The 7,264-nt window shown below is 38.2% G+C and overlaps 1 long non-coding RNA gene across 18 annotated transcripts in view; it reads right to left on the bottom strand.

The window, feature by feature from the left end:
• Positions 1-7,264, bottom strand: part of LOC127522891 (uncharacterized) — a 52,943-nt gene that overhangs the window by 28,140 nt on the left and 17,539 nt on the right. For 5 of the 18 annotated variants that reach the window (XR_007932755.1, XR_007932756.1, XR_007932749.1 and 2 more), the window contains exons 1-3: positions 2,825-2,972; positions 1,266-1,425; positions 40-221 (exon numbers count right to left, since the gene is read on the bottom strand). This is a non-coding gene — a long non-coding RNA (uncharacterized LOC127522891). Of the gene's footprint in view, positions 1-39; positions 222-1,265; positions 1,426-2,824; positions 7,255-7,264 lie in introns of those variants that run through there. The other 13 variants (XR_007932750.1, XR_007932751.1, XR_007932752.1 and 10 more) reach the window with 7 other exon arrangements.

Here is a 7,264-nt window from a genome sequence, read left to right as displayed (position 1 = left end):
GTTCACTTTCATATAAAATTTTCCTGATAATTTACTCACCTCCATGTCATCCAAGATGTTCACGTCTTTCTTTCTTCAGTGGAAAAGAAATGAAGGTTTTTGAGGAAAACATTCCAGGATTTTTCTCCATATAGTGGACTTCAGGTTGAAGGTCCAAATGTCAGTTTCAGTGCAGCTTCAAAGAGCTCTACATGATCCCAGACGAGGAATAAGAGTCTTATCTAGAGAAACCATCAGACATTTTCTTAAAAAATGTAAATGTATATGCTTTATATAAACAAATGATCGCCTTCCAAGTGCTTCCGCCAAATACTTTCGTATTCTTGAAAAAGCTTACGCTGTATGTCCTACGCCTTCCCTATTCTACTTACGGAAAAAATGGAACTTGCGCCGCGTTCGTTCCGTAAGTAGAACAGGGAAGGCGCAGAACATACAGCGTAAGCTTTTTTAAAGAAAGACATGGACATCTTAGATGACATGGGGGTGAGTAAATTATCAGGAAAATTTTATATGAAAGTGAACTAATCCTTTAAAAACCCTGTTTGATTCAAAAATACACCACATCACAGGAGTAAAACGGGTCAAAACATGGTTTTGTGATTTTAAATCTCATAGTTCTGAGTCGTTTGTGATTATTGGTTTAGTGACGTCCTACAATCACTGAAACTTTCTGCAACAAAAAGATCAAAATGCATTTTGTCTTAAGCTGGGCCGCCAGTCTGACAAGAGCTGATCATGTATTCGCTGGAGTCCTGTGAGGCGTGTTTGTGTCTGAGCTCAGAGACCAACACCAGCCATAACATGACTCCACTGGCTTCTCGTCTCCATCCTTCATCCGACTGCAGCTTCTCAAAGTAGGACAAACAGTTTAAAACACACCAACGCTGGTGTCTCGACAGCCTCTGACTGGCTGAGACAGATACTCACATCGCTCCCTGATCTTTACGCTTAACGTGATTTCAGAGCGATAAGGATGAGTCTCGTGTCTGATTCTGACCAGGGTTATGAAACTAAAGCCATAACAAAATGATGTTTTAATGTTATGAATGACTCCTGCTCTGCTGGATGATCAGGATTCAGGAGGTGTTTGAGCTTGTGTGTCCAGCTGCTCTCATCTGACCCGTTCTCGCTGATCAGAGATCAGACACAGGAGCAGGTGGAGCCGTCCGATCAGACACAGATCTCCAGCTCAATACTGTATCTGTGCAGCACAACAGACCTATACACTCGCCGGTCAATCTCTGTGATTTCTACAGGTCGTTTACCTGAAGGTTGTCATCATCTCAGATCTGTCACTGCCGGACGGGACGGGACACCCGCGGTCCGCTCGGCTTAATGCTGACGGGCCATATGGCTCAAATCTGCCTGAGCCAATCAGATCCGTGAACTGGTCACGAGCCGAGGACACGAGCGCACCTGGAGCTCCTGAAACACCATCCCAGGAGAAAACTGATGGGTAAATGATGTAAACTAGACAGATATAAGATTAAACACTCTACTTCACAAAAAAATCTTTTTGCTTCTACACAGCAGTGAAATGGAGAAGTTTGCTGAATTCTCCTGCTTCTCTCCTGTTTCTCTGGAGAAATAGACCTCAGTAATGTCTCTTTAAATTATTATAAAATTTATTCATTAAATTCATTATAAAATTTAAAATGAATTAATAATTCTAAAACCTATTTTAAATAATCAAAATAAAATTAGAAATGTATAAAACTATAAAAATGTAAGATTAAAATAAATAATTTTAAAATAAAAAATCTAAAAACTTGTAAAACAAAAATATAAAATTAAAATAAATAAAAAATTCAAAATAAAAACAATCAAAATAAAATGCTTACATAAAATTAATTAAAATGTAAAATTAAAATAAACAAATGATTTTAATATAAAAACAAATCAAACGACGTACTAAAACATTTAATAATTATATAAATGTTAAATTAAAATAAATAAATTTTAAAAATTTACAAAAATGTATAAAAATTACAAAAATGTAAAATTAAAATAATTAAATAATTTAAAAAAAATCATTATCGATAAAATGCTTACTAAAAATTAATAAAAATGTAAAATTAAAATAAACAAATTATTTTAAAATAAAATAATTTATAGTTATACAAATGTTAATTTCAAATCTAAATAAAACTTAAATTATTAAAATTACAAAAATGTAAAATTAATTGTATTATTAATAATTGTTTAATATTGTACAACTAATAATTGATATAATATTGTTAATAATATAATAATATAAATATTAATCTGCATGCATCAGTGTGAACACCATATTATTAATAATTGTCTAATATTGCACAATTAATAATAAAATAAAAATTAACATGCACACCTATGAAAAACATATTAATAATTGTTTAATACTGTACATTTAATCATTTTTGTAGTATTGTTAACAATATTTGGAAATAAAAATAATTACTCTGAACACTTTGTGATAAAAATGGCTTGTTATGCTTAATAAGACGCTTTGGATTAAAATCTGCTAAATAAATAAATATAAATGTATTCATATTTCTGGTCCATTTTTCAGAAGAGAAAGCCTGTGTTAGATCTCTGCTAAAAGTTTATTTTTACTGTAGATGAGCTCAAAGTTACCGAATATTAAACATAATATAAACGAGGCAGACAAAAAACGGTTTCAGGCCAGAAATGCAGTAAATATCTCAAGTTGGATCTCAGTCTGTGAAGTGACGTCACAGTCAAGCTGATGTTAAAGTCTCGAGGGAGTAACACTGAACTGAGATGATCTGTTCCAGAACCTCAAACCCATTTGGACACGAGGCCTCGTTTTCTCTTCTCTTACCTCTCTACTGCACTGAACCCTTTCCCATCTTTTTTTCCATCATAAAAAGCTTTGGCTTTCCTGTATTAATCCTCTTTGTGGCTTCACGTCGGTAATGACGAGCGAGCGCTGCCCTCCTTTCATTACAGTAATGGCGGCTCAAATCTCCTGCCAGGCGCTGAGGGCATGTTTGTGTCTGGGAATGACGACATCCATGTGGAAATGATGTTTCCACATTTGAAGATTACAGAATGAGTCCCGGGAGAGAGAGTCGTGCTCGGGATTAATCTGGGAAAACAAACAGAGCACTTGATGAAAGAGCAACAGTTTTTCTGAAATAACTACACTGAAAAAACAATTTCCACTCAGAAACTGCTAGTAACTTACAAAGCAAGTCGAAAGACTGAAATAGTTTTTTATTGTAAAATGTACTACAATAATCTTACAATACAATAATGTATGACTTATGTATGAAAAATCTTTTTCACATTAATATGTTGCACTTTTTGTCTGTCCAAGAGCATTTAAAGAAAGAAAACTTTCTCTCTAGTCACTATTTTTTTTTACCTTTTTTAACATGTTCAAACATCAATCACACTAATGATCTAACTAATACTGTCCTGTAAACACATGATAACCTACAAAGATAAGCAAGGCTTTATGATACTCTGAAACTGGGTTAAAGACGTCTTGGTGGTGCAGAGGAAAATATCACCACACTTTTCCACAGGATCGACACTAAGTGGCTCATTACAGCTGCAGCTTTTCCTTTCACTCATCAGATACAGCCTGGTGTATCAAAGCACACACACACACACACACAGAGGTTTGTTTTGCTATCTTAGTGAGGACATTCCATAGGCGTAATGGTTTTTATACTGTACAAACTGTCTGCATTTTTTTTAATTTCAAAGAAACACCATTTAGTATGTTTTTAAGCTATTTGGTTTACGAGGACACAGGAAGTGACCTCATAAATCATGTTTACGTTGTAATACCCATGTCATTATACACATTTGTGTCCTCATAAACCATGTATACAACACAATTTTCGGAAATGTTGGGACGTTTTTTAAATTTGAATAAAATGAAAACTAAGAGACTTTCAAATCATATGAGCCAATATTTTATTCACAATAGAACATAGATAACATAACAAATGTTTAAACTGAGAAATTTTACAATTTTATGCACAAAATGAGCTCATTTCAAAGGTCTCAAAATAGTTGGGATGGGGGCATGTTTACCATGGTGTAGCATCTCCTCTTCTTTTCAAAACAGTGTGAAGATGTCTGGACATCGAGGTTATGAGTTTCTGGAGTTTCAGTGTTGGAATTTGATCCCATTCTTGCCTGATATAGATTTCCAGCTGCTGGTCGTCTTTGACGTATTTTTCTCTATAGGTGAAAGATCTGGACTGCAGGCAGGTCAATTCAGCACCCGGACTCTTCTACGATGAAGCCGTGCTGTTGTAATAGCTGCAGTATGTGGTTTTGCATTGTCCTGCTGAAATACACAAGGCCTTCCCTGAAATAGACGTCGTCTGTAGGGGAGCATATGTTGCTCTAAAACCTTATATGTACCTTTTAGCATTCATAGTGCCTTCCAAAACACGCAAGCTGCCCATACCGTATGCACTTACGCACCTCCATACCATCAGAGATGCTGGCTTTTCAACTGAACGCTGATAACACACTGGAAGGTCTCCCTCCTCTTTAGCCCGGACAAGAAGAGGAGGGAGACAACAAGAATGTCAAATTTGGACTCGTCTGACCATTGAACACTTTTCCATTTTAAATGAGCCTTGGCCCACAGGACACGACGGCACTTCTGGACCATGTTCACATATTGCTTCCTTTCTGCATGATAGAGTTTAGTTGGCATCTGCAGATGGCACGGCGGATTGTGTTTACCGACAGTGGTTTCTGGAAGTATTCCTGGGCCCGTTTAGTAATGTCATTGACACAATCATGCCGATGAGTGATGCAGTGTCGTCTGAGGGCCCGAAGACCACGGGCATCCAATAAAGGTCTTCAGCCTTGTCCCTTACGCAGAGATTTCTCCAGTTTCTCTGAATCTTTTGATGATGTTATGCACTGTAGATGATGAGATTTGCAAATCCTTTGCAATTTGACATTGAGGAATATTGTTTTTAAAGTATTCCACAATCTTTTTATGCACTCTTTCACATCTTTACTTCTGAGAGACTCTGCCTCTCTAACACATCCCTTTTATAGCTAATCATGTTACAGACCTGATATCAATTAACTTAATTAGTTGTTAGATGTTCTCCCAGCTGAAGCTTTTCAAAATTTCTTGCTTTTTCAGCCATTTGTTGCCCCCGTGCCAACTTTTTTGAGACCTGTAGCAGGCATCAAATTTGAAATGAGCTCATTTAGTGGATAAAAGTGTAAAATTTCTCTGTTTAAACATTTGTTATGTTATCCATGTTCTGTTGTGAATAAAATATTGGCTCATGTGATTTGAAAGTCTCTTAGTTTTCATTTTATTCAAATTTAAAAAACATCCCAACATTACCGGAATTCGGGTTGTACAAGAACACACACACACACACTCACACACTCACACACGCACACACACACTCTCACACACACACACTCACACACACACAACATCATGTGATGTGTGTGTGTGTGTGTGTGCCAAACGGTTTTTCCTGTTAGAACACGACAGGATGTTTCCAGGAACCTGGACACCATGGATCAGTTCCAGACTCTAGTGAGCTGCCTACGTAGGCAGCATTTTTAAGACTGTCACAGACAGACTCCTGACATGAACACTGTGCCAGCGTAATTATGGCAGTCTCACATGTATTCATTTGACGAATGCAATCCCAGAATGCACTGAGATAAACAAGAGAAATAATGATTATAAACAAGTCAATAAAAATAGTTTAATCCAATAAAAAAAAAAAACACTAATTTTTACTCAATATTTGTGTGTGGTCTCATGCTCATTAAAGTATGCATACGTGAATTTCTGTGGCTCTGGTCCCTCCCGTTGAACCCGAGACACTCTCACCCTCCTGCTTAGTCAACCGCCTGGCACTTCTCCCAGAACCGGATCTAGTGTCCTGCCTCGGACATGCACTCTATTTAGGTGGTTAGTGTCAGAGAAGCGTCCTTGACTGGTTCAACACCCGATCAGCTTCTATAAATCACCTCCTTCTGAGGAAAGAAAACGATCTGGACGTTTGAACTGTGGCAGTGAAATTTGACGCCGCAGCAAAACATCGTCCGCGATGACGGACCACTGACCGCTAAATATAACTGATTCCCAGAGGATGCAGCCAGAGTGATTCTGGACAGGCACGTAACCATCATAACATGCTAACATCCATCTATCTATCCATTTGTCCGTCTATCTTTCTGGTACTGTATAGTTTAGAGTATTTTGCCGCTGCCTCAAGAGATTTCTGGAATGTTCCTCTGGCTGTCAGACTTCAGCCAACACTCCAAACACCAGCTCAACCAGCGCTGCTATTCACAGACAAAACTTGGCCCGCTGGCCTTTCCGTTCAGAAAGAGAACATCTGAAGGTGTGCTATAACTTCATGCACCACCCGTCTGGTTTGACTTCCCTAAATAGGCACCGCGTTAATGAAGGTTTGAGGAGCATTTTCTGTGGCACGTCTCTGTTAACCAGCCACAAATCAATGTGATATTTATGCACACAGGCCTGGAGACGTTTACTGGATGTGTGCGGTTAAAATAGCATTTACAAACTGTGGCAGCCCAGTCACAAACGCTAAATGTCTCGGTTTAAAAGCTGGTTTTTAATTCGCCGCCCACCATAACAGGACACACACGAGGTGGAGTACTACTAATGTCAGGTGTTCGTTTGGAAGCATTAGTTTCCCGTCTCCACCAACACACAAACACATAAACAAGTTCACACACTTTTGATTGGACAAAAATATGAATATGCCACTGCATATAATGTCATTAATATTTCTGTATTTTAAAGGGATAGTCGAGCCAAACAACATTAGACCCCACTGACTGTGGACAAAAACACTGTCTTCTTTGCTGAGAGAATACTCATTCTTTGGATGAACCATCACTTTAAAATGTCCGCTAATATAATGCATAACATACATGCATTCAAATTTTGACACAATTTGCTGGTGAGAGGAGATCTAAACACATTCTACCCACTCATAAACACACAAACACTTTCAGTGCACGGCTGCCTACACAAGCACACATGCGTGAGTCCCAACACACATGTACACAACCACAATTTCATCTACACACACGCTCTCCTGGCAATGCTTCTGCTGAAGTCAAACATCCAGAAGCGTCCCTCCGCCCAAAGCGGTGTATCCTGCCTGACTCCAGCATGGGCTGCACTGGATGACACTGGATTATTTTCTTCCCACAAACTTGAGCCCGACTGCCAGCGGAGGAGGAGACGCCACAGGGCCTTTCCTACCGAAAT

Source organism: Ctenopharyngodon idella, chromosome 11 (assembly GCF_019924925.1).
Source record: "Ctenopharyngodon idella isolate HZGC_01 chromosome 11, HZGC01, whole genome shotgun sequence".
Lineage (NCBI taxonomy): Eukaryota > Metazoa > Chordata > Actinopteri > Cypriniformes > Xenocyprididae > Ctenopharyngodon > Ctenopharyngodon idella.
This window is presented reverse-complemented; position numbering and strand designations above follow the sequence as displayed.